Consider the following 21,671-nt stretch of genomic DNA (forward strand, 5'->3'; position numbering starts at 1 on the left):
TAGGCAGTCTCTATCCAGAAATTACACTAACTAGGCCCAACTCTGTAGCCAGCTTCACAGTCCAGACAAGATCAGGCGTGAACAGGGTGGTATGGCCGTGTAGCTCAACTGCAAAAACCCTATTTTAGGTGAGGCACACTAAGTGCCATTATACTAGATAAGTAATGAATGAAATACAAAAAAAAATACTTCAAAATGAGCTACATTAAAGATAAAACATTAGTTAAGTAAGTTAAAAACAATTAAACTCTGTTTAAAAAGAACAGCTACTCTAAGGCAATTGAATTAAATAAGCAGTAAGGAAAGCAAAGAGAGCTGGTCAAACTTGCCACACAAGAGACCAGTGTATTAGATAAGTAGTGAAAAAACTCAAAAACTTACAGCACCTGGTATTCCTAGGCAGTCTCCCATCCAAGTACTAACTAGAGAGGCCCAGCTCCGCCCAGCTTCTGAGATCAGAGCGAGTTCGGGCGTGAACAGGGTGGGATGGCGTGGCCAGCTGCTGCGAAAAAACCCCTATTTTAAGGTGTAGCTGATAGTGCCCATATACTAGATAAGTGATGAATGAAATACAAAATGCTTAAAATGAGCACATTAAAGATAAGAGCATTAGTTAAGTAGTTAAAAACAGTCAAACTCTGTTTAAAGAACAGCTACTTTAAAGGCAATTGAATTAAATAAGCAGTAAGAGGAAAGCAAAGAGAGCTGGTCAAACTTTGACCACACTAAGAGGCCAGTGTATTAGATAAGTAGTGAAAAAACTCAAAACTTACAGCACCTGGTATTCCTAGGCAGTCTCCCATCCAAGTACTAACTAGGCCCAACTCTGTAGCTTCTGAGATCAGACGAGATCAGGCGTGAACAGGGTGGTATGGCCGTGCGAGCTGCTGCAAAAAGCCCCTATTTTAAGGTGAGGCACACTAAGTGCCATTATACTAGATAAGTAATGAATGAAATACAAAAAAATACTTCAAAATGAGCTACATTAAAGATAAGAGCATTAGTTAAGTAGTTAAAAACAGTCAAACTCTGTTTAAAGAACAGCTACTTTAAAGGCAATTGAATTAAATAAGCAGTAAGGGAAAGCAAAGAGCTGGTCAAACTTTGGCCACACTAAAGAACCAGTGTATTAGATAAGTAGTGAAAAAACTCAAAAACTTACAGCACCTGGTATTCCTAGGCAGTCTCCCATCCAAGTACTAACTAGGCCCAACTCTGTAGCTTCTGAGATCAGGCGAGATCAGGCGTGAACAGGGTGGTATGGCCGTGGCTAAAAGCTGCTGCAAAAAGCCCCTATTTTAAGGTGAGGCACACTAAGTGCCATTATACTAGATAAGTAATGAATGAAATACAAAAAAAAATACTTCAAAATGAGCTACATTAAAGATAAGAGCATTAGTTAAGTAGTTAAAAACAGTCAAACTCTGTTTAAAGAACAGCTACTTTAAAGGCAATTGAATTAAATAAGCAGTAAGGGAAAGCAAAGAGCTGGTCAAACTTTGGCCACACTAAGGGCCAGTGTATTAGATAAGTAGTGAAAAAACTCAAAAACTTACAGCACCTGGTATTCCTAGGCAGTCTCCCATCCAAGTACTAACTAGGCCCAACTCTGCTTAGCTTCTGAGATCAGACGAGATCAGGCGTGAACAGGGTGGTATGGCCGTAAGCGAAAGCTGCTGCAAAAAGCCCCTATTTTAAGGTGAGGCACACTAAGTGCCATTATACTAGATAAGTAATGAATGAAATACAAAAAAAAAAATACTTCAAAATGAGCTACATTAAAGATAAGAGCATTAGTTAAGTAGTTAAAAACAGTCAAACTCTGTTTAAAGAACAGCTACTTTAAAGGCAATTGAATTAAATAAGCAGTAAGGAAAGCAAAGAGCTGGTCAAACTTTGACCACACTAAGAACCAGTGTATTAGATAAGTAGTGAAAAAACTCAAAACTTACAGCACCTGGTATTCCTAGGCAGTCTCCCATCCAAGTACTAACTAGGCCCAACTCTGCTTAGCTTCTGAGATCAGGCGAGATCAGGCGTGAACAGGGTGGTATGGCCGTGCAAAGCTGCTGCAAAAGCCCCTATTTTAAGGTGAGGCACACTAAGTGCCATTATACTAGATAAGTAATGAATGAAATACAAAAAAAAATACTTCAAAATGAGCTACATTAAAGATAAGAGCATTAGTTAAGTAGTTAAAAACAGTCAAACTCTGTTTAAAGAACAGCTACTTTAAAGGCAATTGAATTAAATAAGCAGTAAGGGAAAGCAAAGAGCTGGTCAAACTTTGGCCACACTAAGAGGCCAGTGTATTAGATAAGTAGTGAAAAAACTCAAAAACTTACAGCACCTGGTATTCCTAGGCAGTCTCCCATCCAAGTACTAACTAGGCCCAACTCTGCTTAGCTTCTGAGATCAGACGAGATCAGGCGTGAACAGGGTGGTATGGCCGTAAGCGAAAGCTGCTGCAAAAAGCCCCCTATTTTAAGGTGAGGCACACTAAGTGCCATTATACTAGATAAGTAATGAATGAAATACAAAAAAATACTTCAAAATGAGCTACATTAAAGATAAGAGCATTAGTTAAGTAGTTAAAAACAGTCAAACTCTGTTTAAAGAACAGCTACTTTAAAGGCAATTGAATTAAATAAGCAGTAAGGGAAAGCAAAGAGCTGGTCAAACTTTGACCACACTAAGGGCCAGTGTATTAGATAAGTAGTGAAAAAACTCAAAAACTTACAGCACCTGGTATTCCTAGGCAGTCTCCCATCCAAGTACTAACTAGGCCCAACTCTGCTTAGCTTCTGAGATCAGACGAGATCAGGCGTGAACAGGGTGGTATGGCCGTAAGCGAAAGCTGCTGCAAAAGCCCCTATTTTAAGGTGAGGCACACTAAGTGCCATTATACTAGATAAGTAATGAATGAAATACAAAAAAATACTTCAAAATGAGCTACATTAAAGATAAGAGCATTAGTTAAGTAGTTAAAAACAGTCAAACTCTGTTTAAAGAACAGCTACTTTAAAGGCAATTGAATTAAATAAGCAGTAAGGGAAAGCAAAGAGCTGGTCAAACTTTGACCACACTAAGGGCCAGTGTATTAGATAAGTAGTGAAAAAACTCAAAACTTACAGCACCTGGTATTCCTAGGCAGTCTCCCATCCAAGTACTAACTAGGCCCAACTCTGCTTAGCTTCTGAGATCAGACGAGATCAGGCGTGAACAGGGTGGTATGGCCGTAGCGAAAGCTGCTGCAAAAAGCCCCCTATTTTAAGGTGAGGCACACTAAGTGCCATTATACTAGATAAGTAATGAATGAAATACAAAAAAAAAAAACTTCAAAATGAGCTACATTAAAGATAAGAGCATTAGTTAAGTAGTTAAAAACAGTCAAACTCTGTTTAAAGAACAGCTACTTTAAAGGCAATTGAATTAAATAAGCAGTAAGGAAAGCAAAGAGCTGGTCAAACTTTGACCACACTAAGGGCCAGTGTATTAGATAAGTAGTGAAAAAACTCAAAAACTTACAGCACCTGGTATTCCTAGGCAGTCTCCCATCCAAGTACTAACTAGGCCCAACTCTGCTTAGCTTCTGAGATCAGACGAGATCAGGCGTGAACAGGGTGGTATGGCCGTGGCGAGAAAGCTGCTGCAAAAAGCCCCTATTTTAAGGTGAGGCACACTAAGTGCCATTATACTAGATAAGTAATGAATGAAATACAAAAAAATACTTCAAAATGAGCTACATTAAAGATAAGAGCATTAGTTAAGTAGTTAAAAACAGTCAAACTCTGTTTAAAGAACAGCTACTTTAAAGGCAATTGAATTAAATAAGCAGTAAGGGGAAAGCAAAGAGCTGGTCAAACTTTGGCCACACTAAGGGCCAGTGTATTAGATAAGTAGTGAAAAAACTCAAAACTTTACAGCACCTGGTATTCCTAGGCAGTCTCCCATCCAAGTACTAACTAGGCCCAACTCTGCTTAGCTTCTGAGATCAGGCGAGATCAGGCGTGAACAGGGTGGTAGTATGGCGTGGCGAAGCAAAGCTGCTGCAAAAAGCCCTATTTTAAGGTGAGGCACACTAAGTGCCATTATACTAGATAAGTAATGAATGAAATACAAAAAAAATACTTCAAAATGAGCTACATTAAAGATAAGAGCATTAGTTAAGTAGTTAAAAACAGTCAAACTCTGTTTAAAGAACAGCTACTTTAAAGGCAATTGAATTAAATAAGCAGTAAGGAAAGCAAAGAGCTGGTCAAACTTTGACCACACTAAGGGCCAGTGTATTAGATAAGTAGTGAAAAAACTCAAAAACTTACAGCACCTGGTATTCCTAGGCAGTCTCCCATCCAAGTACTAACTAGGCCCAACTCTGCTTAGCTTCTGAGATCAGACGAGATCAGGCGTGAACAGGGTGGTATGGCCGTAAGCAAAAGCTGCTGCAAAAGCCCCTATTTTAAGGTGAGGCACACTAAGTGCCATTATACTAGATAAGTAATGAATGAAATACAAAAAAAAAAATACTCAAAATGAGCTACATTAAAGATAAGAGCATTAGTTAAGTAGTTAAAAACAGTCAAACTCTGTTTAAAGAACAGCTACTTTAAAGGCAATTGAATTAAATAAGCAGTAAGGAAAGCAAAGAGCTGGTCAAACTTTGACCACACTAAGGAACCAGTGTATTAGATAAGTAGTGAAAAAACTCAAAAACTTACAGCACCTGGTATTCCTAGGCAGTCTCCCATCCAAGTACTAACTAGGCCCAACTCTGCTTAGCTTCTGAGATCAGATGAGATCAGGCGTGAACAGGGTGGTATGGCCGTAAGCGAAAAGCTGCTGCAAAAAGCCCCTATTTTAAGGTGAGGCACACTAAGTGCCATTATACTAGATAAGTAATGAATGAAATACAAAAAAAAATACTTCAAAATGAGCTACATTAAAGATAAGAGCATTAGTTAAGTAGTTAAAAACAGTCAAACTCTGTTTAAAGAACAGCTACTTTAAAGGCAATTGAATTAAATAAGCAGTAAGGAAAGCAAAGAGCTGGTCAAACTTTGACCACACTAAGAGCCAGTGTGTATTAGATAAGTAGTGAAAAAACTCAAAAACTTACAGCACCTGGTATTCCTAGGCAGTCTCCCATCCAAGTACTAACTAGGCCCAACTCTGCTTAGCTTCTGAGATCAGGCGAGATCAGGCGTGAACAGGTGTGGTATGGCCGTGTGCTAAAGCTGCTGCAAAAGCCCCTATTTTAAGGTGTGGCACACTAAGTGCCATTATACTAGATAAGTAATGAATGAAATACAAAAAAAACTTCAAAATGAGCTACATTAAAGATAAGAGCATTAGTTAAGTAGTTAAAAACAGTCAAACTCTGTTTAAAGAACAGCTACTTTAAAGGCAATTGAATTAAATAAGCAGTAAGGAAAGCAAAGAGCTGGTCAAACTTTGACCACACTAAGGGCCAGTGTATTAGATAAGTAGTGAAAAAACTCAAAACTTACAGCACCTGGTATTCCTAGGCAGTCTCCCATCCAAGTACTAACTAGGCCCAACTCTGCTTAGCTTCTGAGATCAGGCGAGATCAGGCGTGAACAGGGTGGTATGGCCGTAAGCAAAGCTGCTGCAAAAAGCCCCTATTTTAAGGTGAGGCACACTAAGTGCCATTATACTAGATAAGTAATGAATGAAATACAAAAAAAAAAAAATACTTCAAAATGAGCTACATTAAAGATAAGAGCATTAGTTAAGTAGTTAAAAACAGTCAAACTCTGTTTAAAGAACAGCTACTTTAAAGGCAATTGAATTAAATAAGCAGTAAGGGAAAGCAAAGAGCTGGTCAAACTTTGGCCACACTAAGGGCCAGTGTATTAGATAAGTAGTGAAAAAACTCAAAAACTTACAGCACCTGGTATTCCTAGGCAGTCTCCCATCCAAGTACTAACTAGGCCCAACTCTCTGCTAGCTTCTGAGATCAGGCGAGATCAGGCGTGAACAGGGTGGTATGGCCGTAAGCGAAAGCTGCTGCAAAAAGCCCCTATTTTAAGGTGAGGCACACTAAGTGCCATTATACTAGATAAGTAATGAATGAAATACAAAAAAAAATACTTCAAAATGAGCTACATTAAAGATAAGAGCATTAGTTAAGTAGTTAAAAACAGTCAAACTCTGTTTAAAGAACAGCTACTTTAAAGGCAATTGAATTAAATAAGCAGTAAGGGAAAGCAAAGAGCTGGTCAAACTTTGACCACACTAAGAGCCAGTGTATTAGATAAGTAGTGAAAAAACTCAAAAACTTACAGCACCTGGTATTCCTAGGCAGTCTCCCATCCAAGTACTAACTAGGCCCAACTCTGCTTAGCTTCTGAGATCAGACGAGATCAGGCGTGAACAGGGTGGTATGGCCGTAGCGCTAAAGCTGCTGCAAAAGCCCCTATTTTAAGGTGAGGCACACTAAGTGCCATTATACTAGATAAGTAATGAATGAAATACAAAAAAAAAAAAATACTTCAAAATGAGCTACATTAAAGATAAGAGCATTAGTTAAGTAGTTAAAAACAGTCAAACTCTGTTTAAAGAACAGCTACTTTAAAGGCAATTGAATTAAATAAGCAGTAAGGGAAAGCAAAGAGCTGGTCAAACTTTGGCCACACTAAGGGCCAGTGTATTAGATAAGTAGTGAAAAAACTCAAAAACTTACAGCACCTGGTATTCCTAGGCAGTCTCCCATCCAAGTACTAACTAGGCCCAACTCTGCTTAGCTTCTGAGATCAGGCGAGATCAGGCGTGAACAGGGTGGTATGGCCGTGCGAAAGCTGCTGCAAAAAGCCCCTATTTTAAGGTGAGGCACACTAAGTGCCATTATACTAGATAAGTAATGAATGAAATACAAAAAAAAAAAAAAAATACTTCAAAATGAGCTACATTAAAGATAAGAGCATTAGTTAAGTAGTTAAAAACAGTCAAACTCTGTTTAAAGAACAGCTACTTTAAAGGCAATTGAATTAAATAAGCAGTAAGGAAAGCAAAGAGCTGGTCAAACTTTGGCCACACTAAGGGCCAGTGTATTAGATAAGTAGTGAAAAAACTCAAAAACTTACAGCACCTGGTATTCCTAGGCAGTCTCCCATCCAAGTACTAACTAGGCCCAACTCTGCTTAGCTTCTGAGATCAGACGAGATCAGGCGTGAACAGGGTGGTATGGCCGTAGCGAAAGCTGCTGCAAAAAGCCCTATTTTAAGGTGAGGCACACTAAGTGCCATTATACTAGATAAGTAATGAATGAAATACAAAAAAAAAAATACTTCAAAATGAGCTACATTAAAGATAAGAGCATTAGTTAAGTAGTTAAAAACAGTCAAACTCTGTTTAAAGAACAGCTACTTTAAAGGCAATTGAATTAAATAAGCAGTAAGGGAAAGCAAAGAGCTGGTCAAACTTTGGCCACACTAAGGGCCAGTGTATTAGATAAGTAGTGAAAAAACTCAAAAACTTACAGCACCTGGTATTCCTAGGCAGTCTCCCATCCAAGTACTAACTAGGCCCAACTCTGCTTAGCTTCTGAGATCAGGCGAGATCAGGCGTGAACAGGGTGGTATGGCCGTAAGCGAAAGCTGCTGCATAAAGCCCCTATTTTAAGGTGAGGCACACTAAGTGCCATTATACTAGATAAGTAATGAATGAAATACAAAAAAAAATACTTCAAAATGAGCTACATTAAAGATAAGAGCATTAGTTAAGTAGTTAAAAACAGTCAAACTCTGTTTAAAGAACAGCTACTTTAAAGGCAATTGAATTAAATAAGCAGTAAGGGAAAGCAAAGAGCTGGTCAAACTTTGGCCACACTAAGGGCCAGTGTATTAGATAAGTAGTGAAAAAACTCAAAAACTTACAGCACCTGGTATTCCTAGGCAGTCTCCCATCCAAGTACTAACTAGGCCCAACTCTGCTTAGCTTCTGAGATCAGACGAGATCAGGCGTGAACAGGGTGGTATGGCCGTGGCTGCTGCTGCAAAAAGCCCCTATTTTTAAGGTGAGGCACACTAAGTGCCATTATACTAGATAAGTAATGAATGAAATACAAAAAAAAAATACTTCAAAATGAGCTACATTAAAGATAAGAGCATTAGTTAAGTAGTTAAAAACAGTCAAACTCTGTTTAAAGAACAGCTACTTTAAAGGCAATTGAATTAAATAAGCAGTAAGGGAAAGCAAAGAGCTGGTCAAACTTTGGCCACACTAAGAACCAGTGTATTAGATAAGTAGTGAAAAAACTCAAAAACTTACAGCACCTGGTATTCCTAGGCAGTCTCCCATCCAAGTACTAACTAGGCCCAACTCTGCTTAGCTTCTGAGATCAGGCGAGATCAGGCGTGAACAGGGTGGTATGGCCGTGTGAAAGCTGCTGCAAAAGCCCCTATTTTAAGGTGAGGCACACTAAGTGCCATTATACTAGATAAGTAATGAATGAAATACAAAAAAAAAAAAAAACTTCAAAATGAGCTACATTAAAGATAAGAGCATTAGTTAAGTAGTTAAAAACAGTCAAACTCTGTTTAAAGAACAGCTACTTTAAAGGCAATTGAATTAAATAAGCAGTAAGGAAAGCAAAGAGCTGGTCAAACTTTGGCCACACTAAGGGCCAGTGTATTAGATAAGTAGTGAAAAAACTCAAAACTTACAGCACCTGGTATTCCTAGGCAGTCTCCCATCAAGTACTAACTAGGCCCAACTCTGCTTAGCTTCTGAGATCAGACGAGATCAGGCGTGAACAGGGTGGTATGGCCGTGGCGAAAGCTGCTGCAAAAAGCCCCTATTTTAAGGTGAGGCACACTAAGTGCCATTATACTAGATAAGTAATGAATGAAATACAAAAAAAAAAAATACTTCAAAATGAGCTACATTAAAGATAAGAGCATTAGTTAAGTAGTTAAAAACAGTCAAACTCTGTTTAAAACAGCTACTTTAAAGGCAATTGAATTAAATAAGCAGTAAGGAAAGCAAAGAGCTGGTCAAACTTTGGCCACACTAAGGGCCAGTGTATTAGATAAGTAGTGAAAAAACTCAAAAACTTACAGCACCTGGTATTCCTAGGCAGTCTCCCATCCAAGTACTAACTAGGCCCAACTCTGCTTAGCTTCTGAGATCAGGCGAGATCAGGCGTGAACAGGGTGGTATGGCCGTGGCGAAAGCTGCTGCAAAAAAAAGCCCCTATTTTAAGGTGAGGCACACTAAGTGCCATTATACTAGATAAGTAATGAATGAAATACAAAAAAAAAAATACTTCAAAATGAGCTACATTAAAGATAAGAGCATTAGTTAAGTAGTTAAAAACAGTCAAACTCTGTTTAAAGAACAGCTACTTTAAAGGCAATTGAATTAAATAAGCAGTAAGGAAAGCAAAGAGCTGGTCAAACTTTGACCACACTAAGAGCCAGTGTATTAGATAAGTAGTGAAAAAACTCAAAAACTTACAGCACCTGGTATTCCTAGGCAGTCTCCCATCCAAGTACTAACTAGGCCCAACTCTGCTTAGCTTCTGAGATCAGAGCGAGATCAGGCGTGAACAGGGTGGTATGGCCGTGGCGAAAGCTGCTGCAAAAGCCCTATTTTAAGGTGAGGCACACTAAGTGCCATTATACTAGATAAGTAATGAATGAAATACAAAAAAAATACTTCAAAATGAGCTACATTAAAGATAAGAGCATTAGTTAAGTAGTTAAAAACAGTCAAACTCTGTTTAAGGTACAGCTACTTTAAAGGCAATTGAATTAAATAAGCAGTAAGGGAAAGCAAAGAGCTGGTCAAACTTTGACCACACTAAGAGCCAGTGTATTAGATAAGTAGTGAAAAAACTCAAAAACTTACAGCACCTGGTGGTATTCCTAGGCAGTCTCCCATCCAAGTACTAACTAGGCCCAACTCTGTAGCTTCTGAGATCAGACGAGATCAGGCGTGAACAGGGTGTGGTATGGCCGTGGCGAAGCTGCTGCAAAAAGCCCCTATTTTAAGGTGAGGCACACTAAGTGCCATTATACTAGATAAGTAATGAATGAAATACAAAAAAAAATACTTCAAAATGAGCTACATTAAAGATAAGAGCAAAGGTTAAGTAGTTAAAAACAGTCAAACTCTGTTTAAAGAACAGCTACTTTAAAGGCAATTGAATTAAATAAGCAGTAAGGGAAAGCAAAGAGCTGGTCAAACTTTGACCACACTAAGGGCCAGTGTATTAGATAAGTAGTGAAAAAACTCAAAAACTTACAGCACCTGGTATTCCTAGGCAGTCTCCCATCCAAGTACTAACTAGGCCCAACTCTGCTTAGCTTCTGAGATCAGACGAGATCAGGCGTGAACAGGGTGGTATGGCCGTGTGAAAGCTGCTGCAAAAAGCCCCTATTTTAAGGTGAGGCACACTAAGTGCCATTATACTAGATAAGTAATGAATGAAATACAAAAAAAAATACTTCAAAATGAGCTACATTAAAGATAAGAGCATTAGTTAAGTAGTTAAAAACAGTCAAACTCTGTTTAAAGAACAGCTACTTTAAAGGCAATTGAATTAAATAAGCAGTAAGGGAAAGCAAAGAGCTGGTCAAACTTTGGCCACACTAAGGGCCAGTGTATTAGATAAGTAGTGAAAAAACTCAAAAACTTACAGCACCTGGTATTCCTAGGCAGTCTCCATCCATCCAAGTACTAACTAGGCCCAACTCTGCTTAGCTTCTGAGATCAGGCGAGATCAGGCGTGAACAGGGTGGTATGGCCGTAAGCTAAAGCTGCTGCAAAAAGCCCCTATTTTAAGGTGAGGCACACTAAGTGCCATTATACTAGATAAGTAATGAATGAAATACAAAAAAAAAAATACTTCAAAATGAGCTACATTAAAGATAAGAGCATTAGTTAAGTAGTTAAAAACAGTCAAACTCTGTTTAAAGAACAGCTACTTTAAAGGCAATTGAATTAAATAAGCAGTAAGGGAAAGCAAAGAGCTGGTCAAACTTTGACCACACTAAGGGACCAGTGTATTAGATAAGTAGTGAAAAAACTCAAAAACTTACAGCACCTGGTATTCCTAGGCAGTCTCCCATCCAAGTACTAACTAGGCCCAACTCTGCTTAGCTTCTGAGATCAGAGGCGAGAGATCAGGCGTGAACAGGGTGGTATGGCCGTGGCGAAAGCTGCTGCAAAAGCCCCTATTTTAAGGTGAGGCACACTAAGTGCCATTATACTAGATAAGTAATGAATGAAATACAAAAAAAAAAAAATACTTCAAAATGAGCTACATTAAAGATAAGAGCATTAGTTAAGTAGTTAAAAACAGTCAAACTCTGTTTAAAGAACAGCTACTTTAAAGGCAATTGAATTAAATAAGCAGTAAGGAAAGCAAAGAGCTGGTCAAACTTTGGCCACACTAAGGACCAGTGTATTAGATAAGTAGTGAAAAAACTCAAAAACTTACAGCACCTGGTATTCCTAGGCAGTCTCCCATCCAAGTACTAACTAGGCCCAACTCTGCTTAGCTTCTGAGATCAGACGAGATCAGGCGTGAACAGGGTGGTATGGCCGTAAGCAAAAGCTGCAAAAGCCCCTATTTTAAGGTGAGGCACACTAAGTGCCATTATACTAGATAAGTAATGAATGAAATACAAAAAAATACTTCAAAATGAGCTACATTAAAGATAAGAGCATTAGTTAAGTAGTTAAAAACAGTCAAACTCTGTTTAAAGAACAGCTACTTTAAAGGCAATTGAATTAAATAAGCAGTAAGGGAAAGCAAAGAGCTGGTCAAACTTTGACCACACTAAGAGCCAGTGTATTAGATAAGTAGTGAAAAAACTCAAAAACTTACAGCACCTGGTATTCCTAGGCAGTCTCCCATCCAAGTACTAACTAGGCCCAACTCTGCTTAGCTTCTGAGATCAGGCGAGATCAGGCGTGAACAGGGTGGTATGGCCGTGGCGAAAGCTGCTGCAAAAAGCCCCTATTTTAAGGTGAGGCACACTAAGTGCCATTATACTAGATAAGTAATGAATGAAATACAAAAAAAAATACTTCAAAATGAGCTACATTAAATAATAAGAGCATTAGTTAAGTAGTTAAAAACAGTCAAACTCTGTTTAAAGAACAGCTACTTTAAAGGCAATTGAATTAAATAAGCAGTAAGGAAAGCAAAGAGCTGGTCAAACTTTGACCACACTAAGAGCCAGTGTATTAGATAAGTAGTGAAAAAACTCAAAAACTTACAGCACCTGGTATTCCTAGGCAGTCTCCCATCCAAGTACTAACTAGGCCCAACTCTGCTTAGCTTCTGAGATCAGACGAGATCAGGCGTGAACAGGGTGGTATGGCCGTGGCGAAAGCTGCTGCAAAAGCCCCTATTTTAAGGTGAGGCACACTAAGTGCCATTATACTAGATAAGTAATGAATGAAATACAAAAAAAAAAATACTTCAAAATGAGCTACATTAAAGATAAGAGCATTAGTTAAGTAGTTAAAAACAGTCAAACTCTGTTTAAAGAACAGCTACTTTAAAGGCAATTGAATTAAATAAGCAGTAAGGGAAAGCAAAGAGCTGGTCAAACTTTGACCACACTAAGGGCCAGTGTATTAGATAAGTAGTGAAAAAACTCAAAAACTTACAGCACCTGGTATTCCTAGGCAGTCTCCCATCCAAGTACTAACTAGGCCCAACTCTGCTAGCTTCTGAGATCAGATCGATGATCAGGCGTGAACAGGGTGGTATGGCCGTGCGAAAGCTGCTGCAAAAGCCCCCTATTTTAAGGTGAGGCACACTAAGTGCCATTATACTAGATAAGTAATGAATGAAATACAAAAAAATACTTCAAAATGAGCTACATTAAAGATAAGAGCATTAGTTAAGTAGTTAAAAACAGTCAAACTCTGTTTAAAGAACAGCTACTTTAAAGGCAATTGAATTAAATAAGCAGTAAGGAAAGCAAAGAGCTGGTCAAACTTTGGCCACACTAAGAGGCCAGTGTATTAGATAAGTAGTGAAAAAACTCAAAACTTACAGCACCTGGTATTCCTAGGCAGTCTCCCATCCAAGTACTAACTAGGCCCAACTCTGCTTAGCTTCTGAGATCAGACGAGATCAGGCGTGAACAGGGTGGTATGGCCGTGTAGCTAAAAGCTGCTGCAAAAAGCCCCTATTTTAAGGTGAGGCACACTAAGTGCCATTATACTAGATAAGTAATGAATGAAATACAAAAAAAAAAAAAAAAACTTCAAAATGAGCTACATTAAAGATAAGAGCATTAGTTAAGTAGTTAAAAACAGTCAAACTCTGTTTAAAGAACAGCTACTTTAAAGGCAATTGAATTAAATAAGCAGTAAGGAAAGCAAAGAGCTGGTCAAACTTTGACCACACTAAGGAACCAGTGTATTAGATAAGTAGTGAAAAAACTCAAAAACTTACAGCACCTGGTATTCCTAGGCAGTCTCCCATCCAAGTACTAACTAGGCCCAACTCTGCTAGCTTCTGAGATCAGGCGAGATCAGGCGTGAACAGGGTGGTATGGCCGTGCGAAAGCTGCTGCAAAAGCCCCCTATTTTAAGGTGAGGCACACTAAGTGCCATTATACTAGATAAGTAATGAATGAAATACAAAAAAAAAACTTCAAAATGAGCTACATTAAAGATAAGAGCATTAGTTAAGTAGTTAAAAACAGTCAAACTCTGTTTAAAGAACAGCTACTTTAAAGGCAATTGAATTAAATAAGCAGTAGGGGAAAGCAAAGAGCTGGTCAAACTTTGGCCACACTAAGAGCCAGTGTATTAGATAAGTAGTGAAAAAACTCAAAAACTTACAGCACCTGGTATTCCTAGGCAGTCTCCCATCCAAGTACTAACTAGGCCCAACTCTGCTTAGCTTCTGAGATCAGATGAGATCAGGCGTGAACAGGGTGGTATGGCCGTGGCGAAAGCTGCTGCAAAAAGCCCCTATTTTAAGGTGAGGCACACTAAGTGCCATTATACTAGATAAGTAATGAATGAAATACAAAAAAAAAAATACTTCAAAATGAGCTACATTAAAGATAAGAGCATTAGTTAAGTAGTTAAAAACAGTCAAACTCTGTTTAAAGAACAGCTACTTTAAAGGCAATTGAATTAAATAAGCAGTAAGGGAAAGCAAAGAGCTGGTCAAACTTTGACCACACTAAGGGCCAGTGTATTAGATAAGTAGTGAAAAAACTCAAAAACTTACAGCACCTGGTATTCTAGGCAGTCTCCCATCCAAGTACTAACTAGGCCCAACTCTGCTTAGCTTCTGAGATCAGAGCGAGATCAGGCGTGAACAGGGTGGTATGGCCGTAAGCGAAAGCTGCTGCAAAAAGCCCCTATTTTAAGGTGAGGCACACTAAGTGCCATTATACTAGATAAGTAATGAATGAAATACAAAAAAAAAAAAAATACTTCAAAATGAGCTACATTAAAGATAAGAGCATTAGTTAAGTAGTTAAAAACAGTCAAACTCTGTTTAAAGAACAGCTACTTTAAAGGCAATTGAATTAAATAAGCAGTAAGGAAAGCAAAGAGCTGGTCAAACTTTGACCACACTAAGAACCAGTGTATTAGATAAAGTAGTGAAAAAACTCAAAAACTTACAGCACCTGGTATTCCTAGGCAGTCTCCCATCCAAGTACTAACTAGGCCCAACTCTGCTTAGCTTCTGAGATCAGAGCGAGATCAGGCGTGAACAGGGTGGTATATGGCCGTGTGCAGCTGCTGCAAAAAGCCCCTATTTTAAGGTGAGGCACACTAAGTGCCATTATACTAGATAAGTAATGAATGAAATACAAAAAAAAAAATACTTCAAAATGAGCTACATTAAAGATAAGAGCATTAGTTAAGTAGTTAAAAACAGTCAAACTCTGTTTAAAGAACAGCTACTTTAAAGGCAATTGAATTAAATAAGCAGTAAGGGAAAGCAAAGAGCTGGTCAAACTTTGGCCACACTAAGGGCCAGTGTATTAGATAAGTAGTGAAAAAACTCAAAAACTTACAGCACCTGGTATTCCTAGGCAGTCTCCCATCCAAGTACTAACTAGGCCCAACTCTGCTTAGCTTCTGAGATCAGGCGAGATCAGGCGTGAACAGGGTGGTATGGCCGTGGCGAAAGCTGCTGCAAAAAGCCCTATTTTAAGGTGAGGCACACTAAGTGCCATTATACTAGATAAGTAATGAATGAAATACAAAAAAAAAAATACTTCAAAATGAGCTACATTAAAGATAAGAGCATTAGTTAAGTAGTTAAAAACAGTCAAACTCTGTTTAAAGAACAGCTACTTTAAAGGCAATTGAATTAAATAAGCAGTAAGGGAAAGCAAAGAGCTGGTCAAACTTTGACCACACTAAGAGCCAGTGTATTAGATAAGTAGTGAAAAAACTCAAAAACTTACAGCACCTGGTATTCCTAGGCAGTCTCCCATCCAAGTACTAACTAGGCCCAACTCTGCTTAGCTTCTGAGATCAGGCGAGATCAGGCGTGAACAGGGTGTGGTATGGCCGTGGCGAAAGCTGCTGCTGCAAAAAGCCCCTATTTTAAGGTGAGGCACACTAAGTGCCATTATACTAGATAAGTAATGAATGAAATACAAAAAAAAAAATACTTCAAAATGAGCTACATTAAAGATAAGAGCATTAGTTAAGTAGTTAAAAACAGTCAAACTCTGTTTAAAGAACAGCTACTTTAAAGGCAATTGAATTAAATAAGCAGTAAGGGAAAGCAAAGAGCTGGTCAAACTTTGGCCACACTAAGGGCCAGTGTATTAGATAAGTAGTGAAAAAACTCAAAAACTTACAGCACCTGGTATTCCTAGGCAGTCTCCCATCCATCCAAGTACTAACTAGGCCCAACTCTGCTTAGCTTCTGAGATCAGGCGAGATCAGGCGTGAACAGGGTGGTATGGCCGTGGCGAAAGCTGCTGCAAAAAGCCCCTATTTTAAGGTGAGGCACACTAAGTGCCATTATACTAGATAAGTAATGAATGAAATACAAAAAAAAAAAAATACTTCAAAATGAGCTACATTAAAGATAAGAGCATTAGTTAAGTAGTTAAAAACAGTCAAACTCTGTTTAAAGAACAGCTACTTTAAAGGCAATTGAATTAAATAAGCAGTAAGGAAAGCAAAGAGCTGGTCAAACTTTGACCACACTAAGAACCAGTGTATTAGATAAGTAGTGAAAAAACTCAAAAACTTACAGCACCTGGTATTCCTAGGCAGTCTCCCATCCAAGTACTAACTAGGCCCAACTCTGCTTAGCTTCTGAGATCAGGCGAGATCAGGCGTGAACAGGGTGGTATGGCCGTAAGCGAAAGCTGCTGCAAAAAGCCCCCTATTTTAAGGTGAGGCACACTAAGTGCCATTATACTAGATAAGTAATGAATGAAATACAAAAAAAAAATACTTCAAAATGAGCTACATTAAAGATAAGAGCATTAGTTAAGTAGTTAAAAACAGTCAAACTCTGTTTAAAGAACAGCTACTTTAAAGGCAATTGAATTAAATAAGCAGTAAGGAAAGCAAAGAGCTGGTCAAACTTTGACCACACTAAGGGCCAGTGTATTAGATAAGTAGTGAAAAAACTCAAAAACTTACAGCACCTGGTATTCCTAGGCAGTCTCCCATCCAAGTACTAACTAGGCCCAACTCTGCTTAGCTTCTGAGATCAGACGAGATCAGGCGTGAACAGGGTGGTATGGCCGTGGCAAAGCTGCTGCAAAAAGCCCCTATTTTAAGGTGAGGCACACTAAGTGCCATTATACTAGATAAGTAATGAATGAAATACAAAAAAAATACTTCAAAATGAGCTACATTAAAGATAAGAGCATTAGTTAAGTAGTTAAAAACAGTCAAACTCTGTTTAAAGAACAGCTACTTTAAAGGCAATTGAATTAAATAAGCAGTAAGGAAAGCAAAGAGCTGGTCAAACTTTGACCACACTAAGAGGCCAGTGTATTAGATAAGTAGTGAAAAAACTCAAAACTTACAGCACCTGGTATTCCTAGGCAGTCTCCCATCCAAGTACTAACTAGGCCCAACTCTGCTTAGCTTCTGAGATCAGACGAGATCAGGCGTGAACAGGGTGGTATGGCCGTGGCGAAAAGCTGCTGCAAAAAGCCCCCTATTTTAAGGTGAGGCACACTAAGTGCCATTATACTAGATAAGTAATGAATGAAATACAAAAAAAAAAATACTTCAAAATGAGCTACATTAAAGATAAGAGCATTAGTTAAGTAGTTAAAAACAGTCAAACTCTGTTTAAAGAACAGCTACTTTAAAGGCAATTGAATTAAATAAGCAGTAAGGAAAAGCAAAGAGCTGGTCAAACTTTGACCACACTAAGGGCCAGTGTATTAGATAAGTAGTGAAAAAACTCAAAAACTTACAGCACCTGGTATTCCTAGGCAGTCTCCCATCCAAGTACTAACTAGGCCCAACTCTGCTTAGCTTCTGAGATCAGACGAGATCAGGCGTGAACAGGGTGGTATGGCCGTGTGAAAGCTGCTGCAAAAAGCCCCTATTTTAAGGTGAGGCACACTAAGTGCCATTATATACTAGATAAGTAATGAATGAAATACAAAAAAAAAAAATACTTCAAAATGAGCTACATTAAAGATAAGAGCATTAGTTAAGTAGTTAAAAACAGTCAAACTCTGTTTAAAGAACAGCTACTTTAAAGGCAATTGAATTAAATAAGTAGTAAGGGAAAGCAAAGAGCTGGTCAAACTTTGACCACACTAAGGACCAGTGTATTAGATAAGTAGTGAAAAAACTCAAAAACTTACAGCACCTGGTATTCCTAGGCAGTCTCCCATCCAAGTACTAACTAGGCCCAACTCTGCTTAGCTTCTGAGATCAGAGAGATCAGGCGTGAACAGGGTGGGTATGGCCGTGGCGAAAGCTGCTGCAAAAAGCCCCTATTTTAAGGTGAGGCACACTAAGTGCCATTATACTAGATAAGTAATGAATGAAATAAAAAAATAAAATACTTCAAAATGAGCTACATTAAAGATAAGAGCATTAGTTAAGTAGTTAAAAACAGTCAAACTCTGTTTAAAGAACAGCTACTTTAAAGGCAATTGAATTAAATAAGCAGTAAGGAAAGCAAAGAGCTGGTCAAACTTTGACCACACTAAGGGCCAGTGTATTAGATAAGTAGTGAAAAAACTCAAAAACTTACAGCACCTGGTATTCCTAGGCAGTCTCCCATCCAAGTACTAACTAGGCCCAACTCTGCTTAGCTTCTGAGATCAGGCGAGATCAGGCGTGAACAGGGTGGTATGGCCGTGGCGAAAGCTGCTGCAAAAAGCCCCTATTTTAAGGTGAGGCACACTAAGTGCCATTATACTAGATAAGTAATGAATGAAATACAAAAAAAAAACTTCAAAATGAGCTACATTAAAGATAAGAGCATTAGTTAAGTAGTTAAAAACAGTCAAACTCTGTTTAAAGAACAGCTACTTTAAAGGCAATTGAATTAAATAAGCAGTAAGGGAAAGCAAAGAGCTGGTCAAACTTTGACCACACTAAGAACCAGTGTATTAGATAAGTAGTGAAAAAACTCAAAACTTACAGCACCTGGTATTCCTAGGCAGTCTCCCATCCAAGTACTAACTAGGCCCAACTCTGCTTAGCTTCTGAGATCAGACGAGATCAGGCGTGAACAGGGTGGTATGGCCGTGGCGAAAGCTGCTGCAAAAAGCCCCTATTTTAAGGTGAGGCACACTAAGTGCCATTATACTAGATAAGTAATGAATGAAATACAAAAAAAAAAAAAATACTTCAAAATGAGCTACATTAAAGATAAGAGCATTAGTTAAGTAGTTAAAAACAGTCAAACTCTGTTTAAAGAACAGCTACTTTAAAGGCAATTGAATTAAATAAGCAGTAAGGAAAGCAAAGAGCTGGTCAAACTTTGACCACACTAAGGGCCAGTGTATTAGATAAGTAGTGAAAAAACTCAAAACTTACAGCACCTGGTATTCCTAGGCAGTCTCCCATCCAGTACTAACTAGGCCCAACTCTGCTTAGCTTCTGAGATCAGAGCGAGATCAGGCGTGAACAGGGTGGTATGGCATAAGCTAAACTGCTGCAAAAGCCTATTTTAAGGTGAGGCACACTAGGGTACCATTATACTAGATAAGTAATGAATGAAATACAAAAAAAATACTTCAAATGAGCTACATTAAGATAGAGCATTAGTTAAGTAGTTAAAAACAGTCAAACTCTGTTTAAAAGAACAGCTACTTTAAAACCAATTAGATTAAATAAGCAGTAGGGAAAGCAAAGAGCTGGTCAGCTTTGACCACACTAGGGAGCCAGTGTATTAGATGAAAGTAGTGAAAAAACTCAAAATTACACAGCACACCTGGTATTTCTGGGCAGTCTCCCATCAGAGTACTAACTGGGCCCAACTCTGCTTGGCTTCACAGATCAGACAAGAACAGGCGTGAACGGGGTGGTATGCGACGTGCGCCAGCAACTGCGAAAGCCCCTAATGATATTAAAGGTGGGGCACATAAATTGCCGATTATACTAGATAAGTGATGAATGAAATGCAAAAAAAATGCTTCAAAGATGAGACTGCATTAAAGATAAGGCATTAATTAGAGTAGTTAAAAACAATTAAACTCTGTTTAAAGAACAGCTACTTCAAGGCAATTAGATTAAATAAACAGTGAGGGAAACCAAAGAGAAGTTCAGTCAGGCGGCCACACTGAGGAACCAGTGTAGTAGATAAGTAGTAGAAAAACTCAAAAACTTACAGCACCTGGTTTTCCTAAACCAATCTCCCATCAGAAAGTACTATACTTCTGGGCCCAACTCTGCTTGGCTACAGAGATCACACGAGATCAGGCATCAAAGACAGGGGTGGTATGGCCGTAGCGAAAGCTGCTGCAACTGCCCCTATTTTTTTGAGTGTAGCGCATTACAGAATTGCCCTTATACTAGATAAGTGATGAATGATAGAAGACAAAAAAAATGCTTCAAGAATGAGCTACATTAAAGATAAGAACGTTAGTTAAGTAGTTAAAAACAGTCAAACTCTGTTCAAGTACAGCTACTTTAAAGAGGCAATTGAATTAAATAAACGATGAGAAAGCAAAGAGCTGGTCAAACTTTGACCACACTAAAAATTGATATGTATTAGATAAGTAGTGAAAAACTCCAAAAACTTACAGCTGCCTGTTGTTTCCTGGGCAGTCTCCCATCAGGAGTATAACTTCAGGCCCAGCTCTTAGCCCAGCTACTGAGATCAGGCAGAGATCAGATTGTGAACAGTATGTAGTATGGCGTGCGATAAAAGCTGCTAAAAGCCCCTATTTTAAGGTGAGGCACACTAGAGTGCCATTATACTAGATAAGTAATGAATGAAAGACAAAAAAAAATACTTCAAAATGAGCTACATTAAAGATAAGAGCATTAGTTAAGTAGTTCAAAACAGTCAAACTCTGTTTTAAAGAACAGCTACTTTAAAGGCACTAGAATTAAAATAAGCAATGAGAGAAAGCAAAGAGCTGGTCAAGCTTTGGCCACACTGGGAACCAGTGTATTAGATAGAAGTGGTGAAAAAACTCAAAAATTGGCACACACACCAGTGTTGTTCCTAGGCAGTCTCCCCATCCAAGTACTAACTAGAGCCCAACTCTGCTTGGCTTCTGGGAGATCAGGCAGAGATCAGGCGTGAACAGGGTGTAGTATGGCCGTCAGCGAAAGCTGCTGCAAAGAGCCCTATTTTTAAGGTGAAACACTAGAATTACCCATTTATACTGAATAAGTAATGAATGAAATACAAAAAAAAAAAAATGCTTTAAAATATGAGCTGCGGTAAAGATAAGGCATTAATTAAGTAGTTAAAAACAGTCCAAACTCTGTTTTAAGAACAGCTACTTTAAAGGCAATTGAATTAAATAAGCAGTAAGGGAAAGCAAAAGAGCTACAGTCAAACTTTGACCAAACTAAGAGACCAGTGTGATAGATAAGTAGTGAAAAAAACTCAAAACTTACAGCACCTGAAAAGTAATCCTTGGCAGTCTCCCATCCAAGTTCTAACTAGGCCCAACTCTGCCCAGCTTCTGAGATCAGGCGAGATCAGGCGTGAACAGAAGGAGAGTTATTGGCCATAAAATGAACTGCTGCAAAAACCCCTATTTTAAGATTGAGGCACACTAAGTGCCATTACTACTAGATAAATAATGAATGAAATACAAAAAAAAAAATGCTTCAAAAATGAGCTACATTGAAGATAGGAGCATTAGTTAAGTAGTTAAAAATAGTCAAACTCTGTTTTAAGACGAGCTTCTTTGAGGGAATTGAATTAAATAGAAAAGCAGTAAGGGAGAAAGCAAAGAGCTGATCAAATGACCATACTAAAGAACCAGTGTATTAGATGATAAGTGGTAGAAAAAAACTCAAAAACTTGCAGCACCTGGTATTCCTAAGGCAAGTCTCCCATCCAGAAACTAACCAGGGCCCAACTCTGGCAGCTTCCTGAGTTCAGATGACATCAGGCGTGAACAGGGGTGGTATGGCCGTGGCGAAAGCTGCTGCAAGAATCCCCCTATTTTGGAGTGGGGCACACTAAGTGCCATTATACTAGATAAGTAATGAATGAAATACAAAAAAAATGCTTAAAGTAT

General features: G+C 38.5%; 6 non-coding genes and 37 pseudogenes across 6 annotated transcripts; all 43 read right to left on the minus strand.

The window, feature by feature from the left end:
- Window positions 1-766: 766 nt before the first annotated feature.
- On the minus strand, window positions 767-883 carry LOC122337183 (annotated as a pseudogene).
- Window positions 884-1,155: 272 nt separating this feature from the next.
- Window positions 1,156-1,272, minus strand: LOC122337204 (annotated as a pseudogene).
- A 277-nt stretch (window positions 1,273-1,549) lies between these two features.
- LOC122337176 lies at window positions 1,550-1,668 on the minus strand. The gene has a single exon (XR_006249453.1). It is a non-coding gene; the product is annotated as a 5S ribosomal RNA (ribosomal RNA).
- A 277-nt stretch (window positions 1,669-1,945) lies between these two features.
- Window positions 1,946-2,064, minus strand: LOC122337152 (annotated as a pseudogene).
- A 274-nt stretch (window positions 2,065-2,338) lies between these two features.
- On the minus strand, window positions 2,339-2,457 carry LOC122337188. Its single transcript, XR_006249454.1, has one exon. It is a non-coding gene; the product is annotated as a 5S ribosomal RNA (ribosomal RNA).
- A 276-nt stretch (window positions 2,458-2,733) lies between these two features.
- On the minus strand, window positions 2,734-2,852 carry LOC122337200. Its single transcript, XR_006249455.1, has one exon. It is a non-coding gene; the product is annotated as a 5S ribosomal RNA (ribosomal RNA).
- Window positions 2,853-3,125: 273 nt separating this feature from the next.
- LOC122337112 lies at window positions 3,126-3,244 on the minus strand (annotated as a pseudogene).
- Window positions 3,245-3,521: 277 nt separating this feature from the next.
- Window positions 3,522-3,640, minus strand: LOC122337139 (annotated as a pseudogene).
- Window positions 3,641-4,315: 675 nt separating this feature from the next.
- Window positions 4,316-4,434, minus strand: LOC122337211. Its single transcript, XR_006249456.1, has one exon. It is a non-coding gene; the product is annotated as a 5S ribosomal RNA (ribosomal RNA).
- Window positions 4,435-4,711: 277 nt separating this feature from the next.
- On the minus strand, window positions 4,712-4,830 carry LOC122337242. The gene has a single exon (XR_006249485.1). It is a non-coding gene; the product is annotated as a 5S ribosomal RNA (ribosomal RNA).
- Window positions 4,831-5,109: 279 nt separating this feature from the next.
- On the minus strand, window positions 5,110-5,229 carry LOC122337174 (annotated as a pseudogene).
- Window positions 5,230-5,500: 271 nt separating this feature from the next.
- On the minus strand, window positions 5,501-5,619 carry LOC122337083 (annotated as a pseudogene).
- Window positions 5,620-5,899: 280 nt separating this feature from the next.
- LOC122337192 lies at window positions 5,900-6,019 on the minus strand (annotated as a pseudogene).
- A 277-nt stretch (window positions 6,020-6,296) lies between these two features.
- Window positions 6,297-6,415, minus strand: LOC122337113 (annotated as a pseudogene).
- Window positions 6,416-6,696: 281 nt separating this feature from the next.
- On the minus strand, window positions 6,697-6,815 carry LOC122337135 (annotated as a pseudogene).
- A 281-nt stretch (window positions 6,816-7,096) lies between these two features.
- On the minus strand, window positions 7,097-7,215 carry LOC122337114 (annotated as a pseudogene).
- Window positions 7,216-7,492: 277 nt separating this feature from the next.
- On the minus strand, window positions 7,493-7,611 carry LOC122337084 (annotated as a pseudogene).
- A 277-nt stretch (window positions 7,612-7,888) lies between these two features.
- Window positions 7,889-8,007, minus strand: LOC122337115 (annotated as a pseudogene).
- Window positions 8,008-8,282: 275 nt separating this feature from the next.
- LOC122337130 lies at window positions 8,283-8,401 on the minus strand (annotated as a pseudogene).
- Window positions 8,402-8,677: 276 nt separating this feature from the next.
- Window positions 8,678-8,795, minus strand: LOC122337181 (annotated as a pseudogene).
- A 276-nt stretch (window positions 8,796-9,071) lies between these two features.
- Window positions 9,072-9,190, minus strand: LOC122337167 (annotated as a pseudogene).
- A 280-nt stretch (window positions 9,191-9,470) lies between these two features.
- LOC122337180 lies at window positions 9,471-9,590 on the minus strand (annotated as a pseudogene).
- Window positions 9,591-10,260: 670 nt separating this feature from the next.
- LOC122337108 lies at window positions 10,261-10,379 on the minus strand (annotated as a pseudogene).
- Window positions 10,380-10,654: 275 nt separating this feature from the next.
- LOC122337158 lies at window positions 10,655-10,776 on the minus strand (annotated as a pseudogene).
- Window positions 10,777-11,056: 280 nt separating this feature from the next.
- On the minus strand, window positions 11,057-11,179 carry LOC122337199 (annotated as a pseudogene).
- A 278-nt stretch (window positions 11,180-11,457) lies between these two features.
- On the minus strand, window positions 11,458-11,576 carry LOC122337213. The gene has a single exon (XR_006249457.1). It is a non-coding gene; the product is annotated as a 5S ribosomal RNA (ribosomal RNA).
- A 271-nt stretch (window positions 11,577-11,847) lies between these two features.
- On the minus strand, window positions 11,848-11,966 carry LOC122337168 (annotated as a pseudogene).
- Window positions 11,967-12,242: 276 nt separating this feature from the next.
- LOC122337141 lies at window positions 12,243-12,361 on the minus strand (annotated as a pseudogene).
- Window positions 12,362-12,638: 277 nt separating this feature from the next.
- On the minus strand, window positions 12,639-12,758 carry LOC122337209 (annotated as a pseudogene).
- A 272-nt stretch (window positions 12,759-13,030) lies between these two features.
- LOC122337122 lies at window positions 13,031-13,149 on the minus strand (annotated as a pseudogene).
- A 285-nt stretch (window positions 13,150-13,434) lies between these two features.
- Window positions 13,435-13,552, minus strand: LOC122337194 (annotated as a pseudogene).
- A 274-nt stretch (window positions 13,553-13,826) lies between these two features.
- Window positions 13,827-13,945, minus strand: LOC122337129 (annotated as a pseudogene).
- Window positions 13,946-14,223: 278 nt separating this feature from the next.
- Window positions 14,224-14,342, minus strand: LOC122337132 (annotated as a pseudogene).
- A 282-nt stretch (window positions 14,343-14,624) lies between these two features.
- Window positions 14,625-14,746, minus strand: LOC122337186 (annotated as a pseudogene).
- A 276-nt stretch (window positions 14,747-15,022) lies between these two features.
- On the minus strand, window positions 15,023-15,141 carry LOC122337171 (annotated as a pseudogene).
- Window positions 15,142-15,418: 277 nt separating this feature from the next.
- On the minus strand, window positions 15,419-15,539 carry LOC122337198 (annotated as a pseudogene).
- A 683-nt stretch (window positions 15,540-16,222) lies between these two features.
- Window positions 16,223-16,341, minus strand: LOC122337085 (annotated as a pseudogene).
- A 278-nt stretch (window positions 16,342-16,619) lies between these two features.
- On the minus strand, window positions 16,620-16,738 carry LOC122337131 (annotated as a pseudogene).
- Window positions 16,739-17,011: 273 nt separating this feature from the next.
- On the minus strand, window positions 17,012-17,130 carry LOC122337142 (annotated as a pseudogene).
- A 280-nt stretch (window positions 17,131-17,410) lies between these two features.
- On the minus strand, window positions 17,411-17,529 carry LOC122337109 (annotated as a pseudogene).
- Window positions 17,530-18,204: 675 nt separating this feature from the next.
- On the minus strand, window positions 18,205-18,323 carry LOC122337172 (annotated as a pseudogene).
- A 274-nt stretch (window positions 18,324-18,597) lies between these two features.
- On the minus strand, window positions 18,598-18,716 carry LOC122337143 (annotated as a pseudogene).
- Window positions 18,717-18,995: 279 nt separating this feature from the next.
- Window positions 18,996-19,113, minus strand: LOC122337195 (annotated as a pseudogene).
- Between the last annotated feature and the right edge of the window lie 2,558 nt (window positions 19,114-21,671).

The sequence above is a fragment of the Puntigrus tetrazona genome, unplaced genomic scaffold (genome assembly GCF_018831695.1).
Source record: "Puntigrus tetrazona isolate hp1 unplaced genomic scaffold, ASM1883169v1 S000000970, whole genome shotgun sequence".
In the NCBI taxonomy this organism is placed as follows: Eukaryota; Metazoa; Chordata; class Actinopteri; order Cypriniformes; family Cyprinidae; genus Puntigrus; species Puntigrus tetrazona.